The sequence below is a fragment of the Canis lupus genome, chromosome 27, assembly GCF_048164855.1.
Source record: "Canis lupus baileyi chromosome 27, mCanLup2.hap1, whole genome shotgun sequence".
Taxonomy (NCBI): Eukaryota; Metazoa; Chordata; class Mammalia; order Carnivora; family Canidae; genus Canis; species Canis lupus.
In genome coordinates this window covers 16,639,621-16,658,923 of record NC_132864.1, presented here as the reverse complement: position 1 = coordinate 16,658,923, position 19,303 = coordinate 16,639,621, and the positions used below count along the sequence as shown (strand labels likewise).

At 43.2% G+C, this 19,303-nt stretch overlaps 1 protein-coding gene across 1 annotated transcript in view; it reads right to left on the bottom strand.

The window, feature by feature from the left end:
• RPH3A (rabphilin 3A) overlaps window positions 1-19,303 on the bottom strand; it is a 265,480-nt gene that overhangs the window by 231,362 nt on the left and 14,815 nt on the right. The gene's annotated exons all lie outside the window — the stretch shown is intronic.

Sequence of the window (19,303 nt, the reverse complement as noted above, 5' to 3'; positions counted from 1 at the left end):
TGACAGTCTGTTCTCCTAGCTGAGCTGCCAGGGACTGGAGCTACTTTGTCTCCACCAGCCTCCTGAATTTTAGCTACTGGATCACCATCTGACTGCTTGTTTCAAGGCATCTGACTGATGATGCTCCCTATGCATCACTCTAGGTGAACAATTAAGAGACCAAGTGGGAAAGTAAAAGAGAATGTTACATGAGATCAGTAGAAAACCATTCCCAGGTTCAAATGCCAGTTTCACCACTTACTGGCTGTGTGGCCTCGAACAAATGATTGACTTCTCTGAGCTTCAGTGCCACTGTTTGTTTTTTTTTTTAATCCTCACACTGCCTGGTAGCCAGAAACCTTTACCCTCCCAAGCTTCCATCTTGGAATTAAGGTATCGTCATCATTGAGAATCCTCTTCTAAGATGCAAAAGCCCTTAAAAGGTCCCCAACTCAGCCTTGAACATTTGAGAATGGATTCACGCATCAGAGAGAAACAACCGGTAGGGCCCTGATAACCAGAGACAACAGACAGGTAAGTTTTGACTGGCAGGGAAAAAAAGAGGAAGAAGCCCAAAGAAGTTGCTCCCAGAGGAAAGGAGAGTAGAGTCATGACAGAGAGGGTCCTGGGGACAGTACCCAGGACATCTCAGTTTCCCCCATGTCAAACAACAGATAATATAGAGTAAACTTTAAATACTCACAAATTTCCAGGTATCAATGCTAAGGGCATCACAGATTCTCTCTTCATGTTTACAAAACCCCATCCTCAGATAATAAAACTGAGGCCCGGTGAGGTTAAGTCACTTACTCTAGGTCATACCACCAGAACATAAATGGGGGAGCCAGCTAGAAATTCCAGAGCCTTTAGCTGGCAACAATGGATAAGTCACAGTTCTTCAGAGGCAGAGTCGGAGAATATGGGACATGACAAAAGCAGGGAGCAAGTATGAAAAGAAATCACAGAAAGACCAGCCCCAGCCACTCCTCAATTGCTCTAGGATCTGCCACTCTCTGCCGCTGAGACCTCTACTAGAGACACAGCATCCCAGCAGGAGTGGGTCCCCGAGAAGGACACCCTTCCCTCCTTTGCTCCCTCTGGTTCCAGGTGGCCTGGTGCTCCCCAAACTGTTACCATGGAGACTCCTTCTCCAGTGACCAGAGCAGGGAGCTGGGGCTGGTGGCAGGAGGCTGAGGGCAAGGCCTGGCACCAGGTCTGGGGAGCAAGCGCTGGAGGCCCTGGGGATGTGGTGCCAGGGTTTGCCAGATGGCTGGGGGCAGGGGGCCAGCCCATCTCCATAAGGCAGGTCCCCAGTGATGGCAGGGTCTGCCAGACTCTCCTCAAAGCTACAAAAAAAAAACAAAAACAAAAACACAACAACAACAGAAAGCACAGAAACACACATTCTTCCATCTTTAATCATGCCTTAGCTTTTTGTGCAGCTGCTACGTGCACCAGACGCTATGCAGGATGGAATAATAGGGAACCCACAGATCCTCTGAAACCCATCCATGATTCCCCACTATAGAATAAGTTCCCCCAAATAAAGTAGTATAAGAACCCCCCAATACAGAGGATATGAATTTGCACAATGAAATTTGCTCCCGGGTTGGCTTTTATTTGGGGGTTCTTTGATTGTCACACACTAATTTTCATATTAGCACTAGTAATATTACTTATCAGCGGGTGGCAGTGGTGGTAATAGTTGACATTCAATCCACATATACTCTGCGCCAGCATGAAGGACCCGATACACATCAACTCCTTTCACCTTCACTCCCGGGCGATGATGGGAGGTGGGAGGGGGAAGCACTATTATTATTTTCCCATTTCACAGATAATGAGTTGAAGATCAAAGAGGTTCATTCTTTAGCCCAAAGACACACATCTAGTGTATTTATTTCCCATTGCCACTGTAACAAACCACAATCATCATGGGAGCTGATAACAACACTAAGGGAACTATCTTCCCTTATAGTTCTGGAGTCATAAGTCCAAAATCAGTCTCCTGGGGCTCTCATGTCAAGGAGTCAGGAAGGCTGGTTCCTTCTAGAGGCCCTGACAGGAGGATGCTTTTCTTTGTCTTCTTCAGCTTCTAGTGGTTTCCTGCCTTCCTGGGCTCAGGGCCCCTTCTTTCTTCAAAGCACATCTGTCCAATCTCTGCTCCTGTTGTCACTATAGACTAGAATCTGTGTTCCTCATCCCCCAAAGCTCATGTATGAAAACATGATCCCCAGTATTTCAAGGCAGGGCCTTTGTATGGCTAACTCCTGAGTGGGATTAGTGCCTTATAAAAGAGACCCCAGAGAGTCTCTCTCCCCTTCCACCACGGGAGGACACACACAGCAGATGGGGGTTTATGAACCAGAAAGCAGGACCCCACCAGTCGCCAAATCTGTGGGCCCCTTGATCTTGGACTTCCAGCCTCTAGAACTGTGAGAAATAACTATGTGTTCTTTATAGGCTCCCCCATCTGTGGTATCAGTCACAGCAGGACGGGATGGACATAGTCAATGTGCTCCTTTTCACCCTGACCCTCCTGCCTCCCTCTTACAAGGATCCTTGTGATGGCAGTGGGCCCACCAGATAACCCAAGAGGACCTCCCTGTCTCAAGATCATTAACTATATCTGCAAAGTCCCTTTTGCCATATCGGGTAACATTCATGAGTTTCAGAGATGAGGACATGGACGTATTTGGAGGCCACTGTTCAGCCTACCGCAGCTGGTGTGACAGAGCCAGGTTTCGAACCCCCAGGACTGACTGCAGTGTCCATTCTGTGAACGACCAGGCCAGCAAGAGTATCTCTGACTCCTCATGCCCTGGTTGGGGAATGCCCAGTCTCTTCAACAGGCACACTTCGGGATTCTCATATAGCCAGGCCCTAAACGTTTAAAACTAGGTATGGAGCCCACAGTCAAAGATAAGCGCCCCATGGAGCATCCATTTAGCAGAACACAGAAGACCACGGGAGACAGTCCTGCACTTCACTCTCCACATTGACCTCTATCAGCTCTGTGACCTTGGGCATGCACTCTACCCTCTCTGAGTCTCAGTTTTCTCCATCTGCAAAGTGGGCATATTTAGTCCCCACCTCACAGGGCTACTGCACAGGTTTGATGAAGTTATGGACAGAGAGGCCTCCACAGACTCAGCAGAGTTGGTGCTCAAGAGAGAGAGATCACTGTTAAAAAGGTAGAACTCTGTCACCAGCCAGCTCTTCCTGATAACCTTGTTTATAAGCCAGAAGGTCTCCTTGGCTTTCACCTTGAAGATCTTAGAAGTTCCAAAGAAAAACTCTCTCCTAAGGGGGCAGCCCCGGTGGCCTAGTGGTTTAGTGCCACCTTTGGCTAGGGGTGTGGTCCTGGAGACCTGGGATCGAGTCCCACGTTGGGCTCCCTGCGTGGAGCCTGCTTCTCCCTCTGCCTGTGTCTCTGCCTCTCTCTCTCTCTGTCCGTCATAAATAAATAAAAAAACTTAAAAAAAAAAAAAAAACTCTCTCCTAGGGCTGGACTCCTCCCAGGACACACACTGGGCCCAGACCCTCCTCAGGGAGCCCCAAGGACAGACAAGAGAATCCCACTCGCAGGTGAAAAGTTTACCAGAACAAATACGAAGTGCTAACAACTTCCTGAGAGGCAAACAATGACAGAACTGCCACCCTCATTCCCAGCCCCATCAGAGGGGTGCAAACACAGCAACAGCCTTTCCAAAGCCAGATATGTGGTGTGGAAAATAAAATGAGAAGCACATGCACTCGTTTCAGCCCTGACAAAGCACTAAAGGCTGTCATTAAAAGGCCCCCGGAGTATTTCCAAATGAATAGCCCACCCCCCAGGAAAAAATATTTTGACAGGCGGGGCTGAATTATTCAGTAGACATTGCTCCTTATTTAAAGCAGAGCGTGGGTTGGCAAGAGGTTGTTTTGTTTCCACTTTATTTCTTCACTGGAGTTTTTACAGTCCGGATTTCATTATAGTTCCAAGAATGCCACACTGCAGATCCGGGGAAATGTGGGAGCGACAGCTAGGATGCTGGCGGATGCACCTATATTTGACAAATGCTTCAGCCACTAGCCCATATGCACATCCATTTAAATTAAGGAGTAGGAGGGATAGTTACCCTACTGCAGGCTGCTAATTTCATTGAGAGGACTCTAATTATTTTTCCTTTTTCTTCTTCCTGGGCAGAACAATGCCAGTTATATAAGAGTATTTCTAGTTGCTGGAATTAAACATTAAGTAAGAAATGATGACAATGATTTCTCTCCAAGATGCTCTGGATGGGATGAGTAAGGATCTCGTCAAGGCTAAAACATTTCCAGAAGAGTGGCAGAAACAACTTTCCAGAGCAGAATTCTTACCTTTCCTGGAGTAGTAAAAAGATTGTTCAGCTGACTGTATCTGATTGTGGTCATGGTTACATGACTGCATTCATTCGTCTAAACTCAAATGGGACCGTGAGGCAGCTCTATCATATTAAAATGAAATGATATATGATAAATAAAACTGATTGACAATCTAAAAGGTGAGAAAAAAAGAATGCATAGGATCTACCTAAATTGGTCCCGGGAAGTATCTCTGCTTCCTGAAAAGTTCAATTCTCTAGGTGTGCCTTGAGCCAGTATTTACTGAGCACTTGTTATGTTCAAGGCACTGGAAGAGTAGCAATGAATGAAATGACAAAATCCTTGTCCTCGAGTCGCTGACATTCATCTGGGGAGAGGCAAACTGTAAACAAGAAAGAGTATCCATACATCATAAGACAATCTCAGACAAGTCTAAGTGTTATGAAGATAATAAAATAATGGAATGCCGAGGATGGATGAGGAGCTACTTCAGGTAGGTCAGGGAAAGCGTCTCAAAGGAAGAACCATTTGAAGTGAAATGAGAAGGATGAGAAGGGCCAGCGAGAAGTAACAGCAAGTGTAAAGGCCCTGTGGTAGAAACAGAGTTTGCTATCGTATGGCTGGAGCCAAATGAGCCAGGGTAGGTGATGATGAAGAAGGGGAGTGGAAGAAAAGGAGATGGGAGAGGTGGGCTGGGTCCGATCATTCATACCTTATAGGCTGTACAGAGAGCCTGAGTTGTATTCCAAATGCAATGGGAAACCATTGGTAAGTTTCAAACTAGCTTGCAAAAATGCAAGCAACATTTACTCCAGTGGATCAAGGGACATTCTGGAAAGTATGTTAGCCAGTCATTCTGTCACCACAGACACCAGGACCATGTGTCAGACTTGTCCCGGTGAATGATTTTCCAGAAAGTACAGATGAATCTGCTTCCCATTACTGGGATACTTCTGAACAACAGGATGCAAATAGAAGGCTGGTTTGGGGGTCATGATCTGCAATTTATTCAAAATGTATCACCAGGCACCTATTCTAAGCACTGTGGATACAGCAGTGCAGAAAGCAACCTAGTCCATACTCACATAGAGCTCTGTCATCAATGTCAGAAGGTGGCAGGGGAGAGGAAGTCTTAGAGATGTGAGGGCACCAATGAGGAACACCTAATGCAAATGTGAGGAAGTCTGGGGAGGCTTCTCAGAAGAAATAAATTGAAGGACACACAGAAGGTGAAAGGGGATTCTAGATAGAATATCATGTGCAAAGGCCCAGAGGTCCCAGGGGAAACTGAAGAGACATCATTACAACTTGACTGGAAACAGGGAATGTGAGGGTAGGGCATTAGCAGGGCCTTGTAAGTTCCATTGAAGGACTTGGAATTTATCCCAAGGGTTGTAGAGAGCCATGGAAAAGATATAAGCTGCAGGAGAAGGAGCAAACAATCGGATGTGCATATTAGAAAGATCAAGTTGCCTACAGGTGAAGAAGAGACTGGCAGTGGGTGGGGTGAAGAAGACAGGAGCTGGGAACTCCAGTGAGGAGGCGGTGTGGTCATTCAGGTGAGACTAGAGGAGCCCCACCTAGAGAAGAAGCACAGCGGATGAGAGAGGACAATGGATCCTGAGCCATGGATGAGGCAGATTCAACAGGACCCATTACTGATGGGTTGCTAGGATGGGGAGAGGAATCAAGGATACACTGTGAATTTCTAAGTTACAGATTAATTGTATACTGGTCCACTGAATAAGAAACCATCTTTAAAGGGTTGGGGGAAATGATGCCCATGAAACACCCAGACACACATTGTCCAGTACAGTAGCTACAAGCCACCTGTGGCTAGTATGACCAAAGACGTGAATTTTTCATTTTATTTCCTTTTATTTTTTTCTTAAGATTTTATTTATTTATTCATGAGAGACACAGAGAGAGAGAAGCAGAGACACAGGCAGACAGAGAAGCAGGCTCCATGTAGGGAGCCCGATGTGGAACTCGATCCCGGGACTCCAGGATCACGTCCTGGGCAGAAGGCAGGCGCTCAACCGCTGAGCCACCCAGGGATCCCCTTTATTTCCTTTTAATTGCAAAAGTGAGATTCAATTTGGCTACTGGAAAAATTTTAAGTATGTCCAAGACTCAGTTATATGGATCTACTTTGCCGGTTGTAAATTTTATGAAATCTAAATCCAGATCAAATATTTCTGATGAAAATTTAGCATCCAAATTGAAATGCACCATAAGTGTAAAATACATACTAGATTTCAAAGATTTAGTACAAAAAAAAAAAAAAAAAAAAAAAAGAACCATGCCTCTGTTTCAGGTCTCTCTTCAAAGCATACTGGATGTTCAATACAGAGGCTCAGGCCCTTGGGAATTATGAACTACTTGCTTTCCACCAGCCGATTTGCATTTGCCAAGTCTTAAGTCCTAGCATCTTAGATGCCCATTTCCCCAAATATCCTAATGAATTAAGATCTCATTTGAAAGCAGAAGTCCTTAATTAATGAAACAAATCATTAACCCCGAGAACAAGTGTTTCCCAAAGCACAATACATGAATTTGCTAACTTAATGCAATTAATATTTACTAACTACCACGAGCAGGACACTAGTTAAGACTGTGTAGTCATTAACTGTTGCTATGTAACCAACCACCCCAAACCTCAGCCAACAGCCATTTACTTCTCATGCATACGCAGGTCAGCTAATTAAGTTTAGACTCAGCTGGGGCGGCTCTGTTGCACGGGTGGGTCTCTCTGCCCCTTTGGACCAGTTAGGTGCCCTGATGTTCCCCTTTTACTTTGTGCCAAAGTAAGACACATGACTGAACCCAAAGGCCAGGGGTGAGGAAATACAGGGTGTCCCAAAAGTTTTAGTGCAGCTTTAAGTTTTGTTTTGTTTTGTTTTGTTTTTTGAGTGCACCTAGAAGTTTTTAAAGCTTTGAAAGGATATGTGCTACAAACTTATAAAATACATCATTTGAAATTTTATTTAACTTTTCTTTTATGCTTACTTAATGCTGTAACTTTGAGTACAAAACTCATGGTTTTTTGTTTAAATCCCTCTGATTGAAGATGACAAATGTGAACCCAAACAAGTCACTGCAAAGTCATATGAGCAAGGGCTTGGCTCTAAGAAAAAAGCAGAATTCAAGGCCATGATGCAGCTACAAAGAACAGTGTGCAAGAAGCTTGCATTCTGATGGGAATGTCAGGTGGCGGAGGGTGGACACTGATTATGGTATGTGTGACAAAGAAACACAAGTGAACATATATAAAAAATGTTATTTTGGACTCCATTCTGAAAATAAACATGTGCCAGACAGCATGCTGTTTCATACATACCATTTCGCTCACTTCCCACAGCAACAAAATGAAATAGACAGATGTTAAATATGAAGATCAGAGAGGGTGAGAGGCTTTGCCAAGGTCACACAGTAAGTAACCAAATCCAGATTCAGTCCCAGATCCAATTACAAAGCTTATGCTCTAAACCTCTTGACTAGATACTGAGTTCCCAAAATTAAATGTAACAGAAATTCAGAGGAGAGAAAAGGAATTGAAAGTTTTCATGAAAGAGAAACGCTTTTTCTCTGGGTCCCAGAGGTTTGAGTTTGTGAAAAAGAAAGCCACAGGTCCATCACTTAGGCCAAGTCATCAAACTGGAGCTTAATAACTAACTTAATTGCATTTTCAACCTCCCCCAGAAATGTAGTCCTAACTATACTTTCTGGTCGGCACCAATAAGGTAACCTGTCACACGGGTCCTCTCTGTCCTTGAAAGAAAGATGAAGTCATCCACCTACTTTTGTCTCCAAATGAAGATGAACTCTCCTGAAATACTCCTTTTTTCTGTTCACAACTTCCTTGTCTCACCTTTAAAAAATGCTTCCCTCTCAGGGACGCCTGGGTGGCTCAGTGGTTAAGCATCTGCCTTTAGCTCAGGGAGTGATCCCAGAGTCCCAGGATCAAGTCCCACATAGGGCTCTTTGCATGGAGCCTGCTTCTCCTCCTTCATCCTATGTCTCTTCCTCTCTCTCTCCCTCTCTCTCTATGTTTCTCATGAATAAATAAATAAAATCTTAAAAAAAAAAAAAAAACCTTCCCTTTCTGCAGCCCTTTGGAGTTTCTCCGTACTTGCCCGTTGAATAATTAAATGATTACTAATCATTTAATAGTGATTTAATAAGAGCAATTAGACAAGTTTGATGCTGATAGGTAAAAATAAAGAAAGAAAGAAAGTAAGAAAGGGAAGGATAGGCAGAGAAGCACAGAAAATGGAGGGAACAGAGTGAATCAGCATGTAGAGGCAAAGTTTAAAGTCCCAGGGCACGCACAGGGAGAACCAAACCACCTGCTTTGGCTTCCCGAGAAAGCTGAGATCAGATTCTGGGCCGAGGACTCTGTATTCAATGCGACAGAGGCAATAGGGAGGCATTGAAGATCTTATAGCAAGAAAGCAAGCTCAAAGCAAACTGTCTTTCTAGTTAGCCATAAAATGAACAGCGCACTAGGCAAAAAACAGTGCATTTCAGAGCCCAGGCCAGAATCACAGCTAGGCATTTGGGGGGGGGGGGGTAGGTGAAATCAGAGAGAGAAGCCAAGAGCAATACTGTTCTCTGGTGTTTCTGAGTTTCACCAAGAGCCACTTGAAGGGGTCCTTTGTTGATCAAGCACTGTAAGGACAGGAAAAGCATTCCCTCAGAGGGTGCCATGCTTGAGACCCTCTAATGCAGGTAAATGCAACTGAGTGCTTCTCTCTCAGCTCTGCCATTTGGTTTGTCTTCAAATTACCATAAAACTGCATTACCCAGTTCCCTGAGCCAATGGGAAGAGAAGGAAATCACTGGTTGCTTTTTACTATGCCCTGTTAGAGTACAAAGGGGAAAAGGGGGGTAATTATGTACATCAGGACATGGCTCAATCCCTGAATTAAAAAAAAAAATCTGAGCAATTCCTCTGGCTTCTATTAATTCTGTGCCACTATTATCTAAAATTAGGACAACAAGCAAAGGCAAGCAGGATATACTGAATAGATTTTTTACATAAATAGTATGGGTGTCTGCATAGGCAATCCAAGGGTGGTAGATTGTTTGAGCTGAAAGGAACCTCAGAAATGATGCAATCAAACCCCCTCGTTTTATAAGGAAAGTAGCCACAAAGCCAAGCAACTTCTCCACGTCGCACAGCAAGCCAGGATCCTGGTATGTGGGGAAATGGCTTCTATAAGGGCAGATGTGTTTAGAAAAGTCTGATGCCTCTGAGTGTTGAATGTCTGCCACTCACTAAGCTAAGCATGTTTTATGTATTATCTTACCTAATCTGTGTAACAGTCCAATCAGGTGGGTACTTTTTATTCCCATTATACAGATGAGAAAACCAAGATTCAAAGCAGTAAAGCTGACTGTGCAAGGACCCATTGCCAGTACATGCTGAAGCTAGGATTTGAGTGCATGCATATTAGAATATTAACTCTGAAGAAGACCAGCATATGCTACCCCCAAATATCCCACTCTGTCATCAAGATTATGTGGAGCTGAAAGCAACTGAGAAAACAAGACAAAGGAAGAGCCCTCCCCCTTTCTGCCTCAAAGCAGGTAAAGGTGACATAAGTTTCAACTTGTTAAAAGTGTCCCCCTCCCATACCAGGAAAAGGAGATCACCAGAGATGACTTGAGTGTGCCTAACAAACCATACCAATCAACCTTTATCAATTAGACATTACCTGATCACCTTCCCACAATTTACCACCCCAATCATTTCTCTTTGTCTAGTCACTTCTCCCCAGTTTATCACCCTTTGTTAAAACAAGTCACCAATCTAATCTCTTCTTTGGGTTTTCACTTCCTTTCTATGAAACCCTGTGCACATAAAAATATTAATATGAATAAAATTTGTATGCCTTTTCTCCTGTGCATTTGTCTTTTGTCAGTTTAATTCACAGGCCTCAGGGATAGAATCTAAGAGTGTGGATGAAAAGATTTTTCTCCCCTATAACTCCAAGACCACAAGCTCTCAATAGGAGGCAGAAGAGTAGCCAATGGAGGAGAAGGAGCCAGTGCTATACAAATACTCAAAGAAGGAAGATACATAAATAAGTGATAGCTCAGCACCTAGCTCATCCAGAAGATTAGTTCACTTGCCCCCACTTTAATAACAAGGTTTTAGGGAAAATCAGGTGATATGCTGCATATAAATTAGCTTTGAAAAATGAAGAATTATACAATGGATAAATAAATAGACCCTTATTATTATTTCATCCAAAAATTACCCAACAACCTCAAAAACCTGAGACAGCATGAGGAATCAGAAAGAGAATAAGAAAGCTCTTTGAGCACTCCAAAATGTTATAAATGCTACCCGTTAAAGGAGAAACTGCAAATTCACTCAGAGCCTACTGACTCTTGGTTTACACACAATTCACACTAAAAGTTACAGGGAGAAATCAGAGTATAGTGAAAAGAGAAGCATGTGGAGCCCCCTAGGCTCACAGTTGAACCTGATCTCCACCACTTATAAGCTGTATCACCTTTAGCAGGTCATCACACTTCTCTGAGTGTGCTGGCTTTAAAATATGTCCACTGATTCACCAATAATCCCCTTTACAAGAGGTGAAGCTATTTCCTCCCCACCCCACCCTTGCCCAACAAATGGAATAAAGCAGAATTGACATTGTACAGCTTCGGAGACCAGGTCATAAAAGGCCTTATGGCTTCTGTCTTGTCTCTCCTGGACCACTCAGGGGGAGGCCAGCTGCCATCGTGTGAGGTCACACAGCTCTATGGAAAGGTTCATGAAGAAAAGAACTGAGGCCTCCAGCCAACAAGCATGTGAGTGTACCATCGGGAAAGTGAAATCTCCAGCCAAGGTCAAGCCTTCAGATGACTGCAGCCCCTGCCCCATTCTGACTGCAAACTCATGATAAATCCTCAGCCAGGGCAGCCCCGGTGGTGCAGCGATTTGGCGCCGCCTGCAGCCTGGGGTGTGATCCTGGACACCCGGGATCGAGTCCCACATCGGGCTCCCTGCATGGAGCCTGCTTCTCCCTCTGCCTATGTCTCTGCCTCTCTCTCTCTCTGTGTCTATGAATAAATAAATAAATAATTTTTTTTTTTAAATCCTCAGCCAGAACCACCCAGCCAAGCTGCTCCTGAAAGAATGACCCTCAGAAACTATGAACGATCATTAACATTTGCTGGTTCAGGCTGCTACATTTTGGTTAATCTGCTAGGCTGCAATAGATAACTAATACACCAAGCCACAGTTTCTCCATCTGTAAAATGGGAATAATAACAGAGAATAGGGAAAATAAATAAGAATCTGTTAGGTGTCCTGGAGATGCCTGGCATCTGATAGTCAAATATATGTTAGTTTCCTTTCCCTCTTTCCCCTTAATTACAGGTGAGAGCATACCTGCAGAATGTGTGGACAGCTGACTTTTACAATATGGAAAAAAAGTTAAATTGTTTCTGTGTCCTTTTTTAGAAAGTAAAACAGAGCAGCCCGGGTGGTTGAGCGGTTTAGCGCCACCTACAGCCCAGGGTGTGATCCTGGAGACCCAGGATTGAGTCCCACGTTGGGCTCCCTGCATGGAGCCTGCTTCTGTCTCTGCCTGTGTCTCTGCCTCTCTCTCTCATGAATAAATAAATAAATAAAATCTTAAAAAAAAAAAAAAGGAAAACAATTTAAACGGGGTGATTCTTGGAATGACTCCCATTAAAATCACCCTTAGTAAAATAGAAGTGTTGTTTTTTTTTAAAGATTTTATTTATTTATTCATGAGAGACACAGAGAGAGAGAGAGAGAGGCAGAGGGAGAAGCAGGCTCCATGCAGGGAACCCGACGTGGGACTCGATCCTGGGTCTCCAGGATCAGGCCCTGGACCAAAGGCAGGTGCTAAACCACCGAACCACCCAGGCTGCCCAGTAAAATAGAAGTTTTATCAACACACTAACAAAGAGTGAAGCACACAATCCCTAACTTGGAACAGATCAAGTTTCCAGGTTATCAGCTGTGGCACATTACCTGCTGTGGACCCTTGGGAAAATTAAAATTACTTAACCTCTCTGAACTTCATGTTCTGCATATAAATATAGATTATCTCCAGGGGATATGTTTCAGTCACCTGGAAAATATACTTATTTAGAATTCCTCCTATCTTGACCCTATTCCCAGATAAAAAAAAAAAGTCAGCTGTTGCAAGAAGACCAGAGCTGATTGCCTGGCAAATGTGGCTCCTGTCTTCCACAAACCAACACACACACTACTAGGCAGCATGCTGGAGGGAGTGGGGGGAGGACTATGTAATATCCCCTTTTCCCTTAAAAAAAATCCTTTTGCTACTCATTTTAATCAAACTTCACTTTTATAAATATCTTGGGATTGGAGTAGGGGAACCCCATCATATACCTGTTGACTCCTGTAAGCCCTGCCCCTAGTAAGGCTGGCCCCATTTCTGTGGTAATGAGAATGCCTCTCTCCTCCTGCCCCCTCCAACCTAATGGAATAAAAGAGCCAGTTGGATGCCGAGGAGTGTTTGGAGGTGGGTGGGTCATGAAGCCAGGCAGGTAAAAGGTAATTTAAAAACTGGTGGAGGAGTGCCTGGGTGGCTCAGTTCGTTGGATGTCTGCCTTCCGCTCAGGTCATGATCTCAGGGTCCTGGGATCAAGTTGCATGTTGGCTCCCTGGTGAGCAGGGAGCCTGCTTCTTTCTCTCTCTTTGCCCTTCCCCCCATTTATGTTTCTCTCTCGCTTACTTTCTCTTAAGTAAATAAAGAAAATATTTTTTAAAAAATAATAAAACACTGGTGGAGAAAGAAGAGCTCCTTTATGCAAATTGAGACACTGGCCAACTAGAAACTCTGTTTTGAGCCAGATGGGCTGGGGTCTTTGTTAACAAGGCACAATAGAAGAAATGGAGGTGGTTGCAGAGAAAGTGTGGGCTCAGGAAGGTTAAAGAACCTGGTTTGGGACAAGGAAGCTCAAGAATACAGAGGGAGCCCCCCAAGTCCCCTACCCATGGCCAGCGTACAATTTTAAAAATTATTATTACCTACTTGAAGCATATTTTGAAAGGCATAAAGAATAAACGCCCCCAGATTAAGAAATAAACATTCCCAAAATATCTAAAGACTCTCATGTGCCCCTCCACAACCGTACCACCACTGTCTCCACAGAAGGAGTGCAATGTACAAACACTCTGAATTTGTTGTTTGCAGTCCCAGGCATGTCTTTGTACTTCTACTTCCTACTTGTGTAATATGTATCCCTAATATGATATAATTGCTTTGCATATTTTTTAAAGATTTATTTGAGAAAGAGAGCATGTGTGCACAAGCAGGGAGAAAGGCAGAGGGAGAGGGAAAAAGAGAATTTCCAGCAGACTCCCCACTGAGCACAGAGCTTGATGTGGGGCTCAATCCCACGACCTTGACCCCAAGATCATGACCTGAGCCAAAATCAAGAGTCAGGTGCTTAACTCATTGAGCCACCCAGGCACCCTGCTTTGCATATTTTTAAACTTTATGTAAATAATGTACTGTGTGCATTTTTGTGCAACTTTCTTTTATTGCTCTTGACGTTGTTTTTTAGAGGACTCACCCCTGTTGATTCAGAGCTCTAGCTCATTCATTTTCAGTGGTATGAATCTAATGTATATACCCACTTTCCTGTTGATAAGGAGCTAATTTACATCCCCAACCCCAAATATACTGTGAAAAAGATTATAAAGGGATATGGAATGAAATACTGAAGGCACCTGTTTTTAGAGTTCTGCTGTATGAAATGAGCCAAATATTTTTCATACTTACTTCAAAGGGTTGCCATAAGGATTAAGGAACACAATGATAATAATGTTAACATTTATCAAGTCCTTATGGCCTGCCCAGCTTCAGGCTTAGAACTTTGCATTTATTGTGCATTTAATCTGCAAGCAACCCTGTTGACAGGGCAGCTAATCTTGTCCCATTTTATAGATGAGGAAACCAAGGCTCAGAAGACACACTGCTTGAAGGAGGCAAGAATGTGACTCAGAGTCCCTGAGAACACCCTAAACTAGAAAAGGACTTAGAGTAGAGCCTGGCACAGAGGGAGCACTAAATAAATGGTAGTTGTTGCTATCAGTAATAATGAACCATTTTGAAGCCAGGCAGGATTATCAGAGCTGGCATTAATTCTTCAGCTCACCTGGGGAGAGGGACTTGCAGTATACTCTGTATTTAAATTAAGAGGAAAAAAACAGATGATTGAGTGAATCAACCTTTCCCAAAATCTGATTCTAATTATACCCCCAGGGAGTGCCCTAAATGCTCAAACACTGGAAATTTTGCACCACTGTGATTCAGAATATGTGTTATGCAATCTTGCCCAGACTGAGGGTTCAGGGTTCAGAAAGAGTGCACTTATTGGAGTATATATGCCATACCAGTGTTGGGAAGAAAGAATTTTCTATGCACTTCAAGGTCCTTCCAGCTGGACTAAGAATCAAATTGACGTGAGGTAGATTAACAGGAGAAAATCAAATTTAATAGCATACATTCAAGGAATCCACACAGACATGGAAATTCCAAAGATAGTGAGGCAACATGATGCTTCGTGAGCTAAGGAGAGGAGTAGGAATCTGAAGATACAAAGGGGAAATGGACCATTAGAAGGAAGGTGAAAGGAGATAAAGCTTGGCCTATTATGCAGATAAGTGTCTGAGATAAGAGGAATCTCTGTAAATAGCTCTCTTCCTGGTGCAAGCAGGCAGTTGAGAGAAAGGTAAAGAGATTTTTCTGAATCTTGTGGGTTTTGATTGCTTTTAACTCAAAATAATGTTCATGCAAAGGGGCTCATCTTGGGGCAGCCTGTCATTAGTCCCTACACCAGGCACTACATATGGTCCTGAATCTTCCATGCACATTAACTCACTCAGTCCTTACAGCAATCCAGGAGGCAGGTACTGTTGTCATCCCATGGTGCACACCAGAGGCTGATGCTCAGAGGGTTCAAGCCATTTACCTAAAGTCACTGGGATAGTTGGTGGCTGTGACATAATAAGACATAGATATTTGGTCTTGGGCCCCAGTTCCTGACACTGAACTCTTAAAACCCTTCGGATTTCCTGAGTGATGGGGATGCTAGGAGTATCTTTTGTTATATTTGGGCTTTGTCTCCTGTTCCTGACACAGGAGCTTCTAAGACCCTTGAAATCTTTACAATGATGAATGTCTTTTTGTACGTAAATGAGATGACTCGGAGCTGGTCACTCGAAAGACCTTGGCATGATTAGAGGGATGGAACTTTCAGCCCTTGACTCCCTTCCCAACCTCTAGGGAGATGAGGGTGCTAGGACTGAGTTAACTGCAATGGCCAATGATTTCATCAATTGTGTCTATTTAATGGACTCTCCATAAAAACCTTCAACAGCAGGGTTTAGAGAGCTTCTAGGTTGGTGAACACATCCATTTGCCAGGAGGGTGGAACACCCCAACTCCACAGAGACAAAAGCTCCTGCACTTAGATATCTCACCATATGTGCCTCTTCAACTGGCTGTCATCCATAGCTTTTATAATATCCTTTATAATAAACCAGTAAACATAAGTAAAACATCTCCTGCATTCTGTGAACCATTATAGCAAATTATCAAGCCCAGAGGAGGCTGTTGTGGGAACTACAGTCAGTTGGTCAGAAACACAGGTCACAACATGGAATTTGCAATTAGCATCTGAATCAAAGGCAAAGCAGTCAGTGGGACTGAGCCCTTAACCTATGGGGTCTGTTAACTAGTGTCAGAATTGAATTGTAGGAGCCCAGATGGTATCCAGGGAGCTGGAGAACTGCTTGATGTAAGGATGTAATGTAAGATGTAATCCACACATCTGGTGTCAGAAGTGTGAGTAAAGAGAACAAGTTTTCCCTTTTAATGGCAGACAGGGTGTGCCTGACTGTTGGCCACTCTGCAGGGGGCAGGAACAGGGCAGGTAAATCCCAAATCTCCCCAACTCCTAGGAAAGTTTGGAAACGCTGCATTTAAATTTTCAAAACATACCAGAAGGAGGCAGGGAAGGATGACGGGACATTACTAATAGTTTTCTTTATACCTGATTGTATTTATTATGCATTTCCAACAAGAATAAATTTACTTTTGCAATTAAAACCTTTAAGTTCGGGACCCCTGGGTGGCGAAGCGGTTTGGCGCCTGCCTTTGGCCCAGGGTGTGATCCTGGAGACCCGGGATCGAATCCCATGTCGGGCTCCTGGTGCATGGAGCCTGCTTCTCCCTCTGCCTATGTCTCTGCCTCTCTCTCTCTCTCTCTCTCTCTCTGTGACTATCATAAATAAATAAAAATTTTAAAAAAGATTTTATTTATAAAAAAATAAAAAATAAAAAAATAAAATAAAATAAAACCTTTAAGTTCTAAAAAATACCCAAAAAAACAGGTGAGCAGGTTGTCATGATATCCCAAGCTCTAAATAGTCCATTCATTTGTAAATCAAATTCCTACAAACCAAATTTTGATCAGCAAGCTGTACACAGGGAAGGGTTACATTTAAACCCTGTACAGCTTGACAATACATGCCCTCACCTCAAATATAAAAATATTAAAACATACTATGTAAAAGATAATATATAAAGAACCATAAGGCAGCCCGGTGGCTCAGCCGTTTAGTGCTGCCTTCAGCCCAGGGTGTGATCCTGGAGACTGAGGTCCCTCCATGGAGCCTGCTTCTCCCTCTGCCTGTGTCTCTGCCTCTCTCTCTTTCTCTCTCTCTCTCTCTCATGAATAAATAAATAAAATCTTTTTTAAAAAAAAGAAAAAGAAAGAACCATAAGTTGAGTTGCCATTGACTGGCTGACATAATCACTGTCATAATCACTGACTGTTATAATGTGCACAGTGCTTCATGAAATGAAACATGAATCAATCTCAATTACATAAAGTCAAACTCACAGAAAAAGAGAGTAGATAGGTGATTTCCAGGGGGAAATGAAAAGATATTAGTCAAAGGATATAAAGTTTCAGTTAGAAAAATGAGTAAATTCTGAAGACGTAATGTACAGGAGGGTGATTATAGCTAATAATACTGTACTGTATGCTTGAAATCTGCTAAGAGAGTAAATCTAAACTGTTCTCACCACATGCTCACACACACACACACACACACACACACATAAATGGTACCTATATGAGGTCACAGATGTGTTAATTAACTTGGTTTTGGTAATCATGTCACAATGTATACACATATTAAATCATTACATTGTACACCTTTTGAAAAATTCATGCTGAACAACCTAAATATATATAATTTTAACTTGTCAATCATACCTCCATAAAGCTAAAAAAAATAAAATTTAAAAATATTTTAATTGGGGCAGCCCCAGTGGTGCAGCAGTTTAGCACCCCTGCAGCCCAGGGCGTGATCCTGGAGACCTGGGATCGAGTCCCACATCGGGCTCCTGCATGGAGCCTGCTTCTCCCTCCTCCTGTGTCTCTGCCTCTCTCTCTCTCTCTGTCTATCATAAATAAATAAATAAATAAATAAATAAATAAATAAATAAATAAATCTATCTTTTAAAAAATATTTTAATTGCATGGTTTTCTTTTCATATTTCAGAAGCCATAATTCTCTTTTAGGTACAGATATTCCCATTGACCCTTGTAAGGTTATAAGCGCCCAGCACTAGACCTCATGGCAACTGCTGGATAAGTAGCTCTCATCTGGGCCACAGGAATAGAAAGTCCACTTTGTCTTGCTACCAGGACCCTATGACTCCCTTTTGTATTCCTCCATGACAGCCCTGCTAATGTGTCAAAGCCAATGCAGCAGGCAATGTGAAAGAGCTGACAGCCGAACAACAAGAAGACAAATGATGAATGGCTGCCCCCTGGAACAAAGAGGTTAATTACTGGCATCTAAAATATCTGAGGGGAAGACGTTACACACCCACATTACCAATTAACCTCACCCCTAAGAAGTCACTATCAGTGCAATTAATAGAAAATGCCTGTCATCCTAATTACAAAGTCTACACAAGAGGCTAGCGTTAGGTATGGAGATTTCTTTCATAACCTCCTTCTGGTTAGTTTTGAATTTTTTTGGCACCTTTGCATTTAGTTACACTCGGCTCCTTTCCAAGGGTTTGGTTTCCCTTAAAATAGTTACTGGTGCCTGCTGTTCTGTACGTAACATTTATTGAGCATTAACTACATGCAAAGCACCATGCCAAGCACTTCCTATGCATTGTCCCCCTCCTCCTGCCCACTTCACTTATTCATGGCCCCTCCCTGGTGCAACTTTTCACTTTTCAGCTTTCAAACTTGGTCTAAGAAATTCCATTTTGCCAAGTACTCCCACAAAGGGGCCATCTCTCTTGACTCCTACCAGCTTACCTCACAAGAGAGCAATGCATAAATCAGACTGCCAATTTATTGACTACTGGTGAGAACCAGAAGAGCTCAGGGGAATAAATTTATCATCTCTACCAAGCACATTTCTGCTTGTTACAAATTACACAAGAAGTCATACTGTACATTACTGCTATCCCTTCCACCATCCCTGAATTGGTAACTTATATAAGTACCTGTGATTCTTTGCCAGGACTTTGTCTGGTTGCCAGATCAGGTTAATCCAGAATACAGAGCAGGTCAGAAGAGTCAGTGAGACAACGCAGGAGAAGCCTCAACCAATGGCTAGTGTGAGTGAGGGATAAGTGCTTCCTCAACCACACAACTTTGTATACCATGAGCAACTTGGAAGCATGTGTTTCACAGCCTCCCAGGGTCCCAAGCAAAACTGAGCCTAGCTGGCCCTCAGCAAAACATTATAGCTTACTGCTCTTCTCTCTCTCACTTATCCCTCGATGAGTGCTTCATGGAATCACCAGCCAGATGAAGTCCTTAGACCCTTGTCTCTGGTCCTCTTCTGGGGGGACCCAGCTGAAGACAGACATTATAGGTTGTCCTGAAATCAAAGAGTCAGTTGGGTGATCATAAT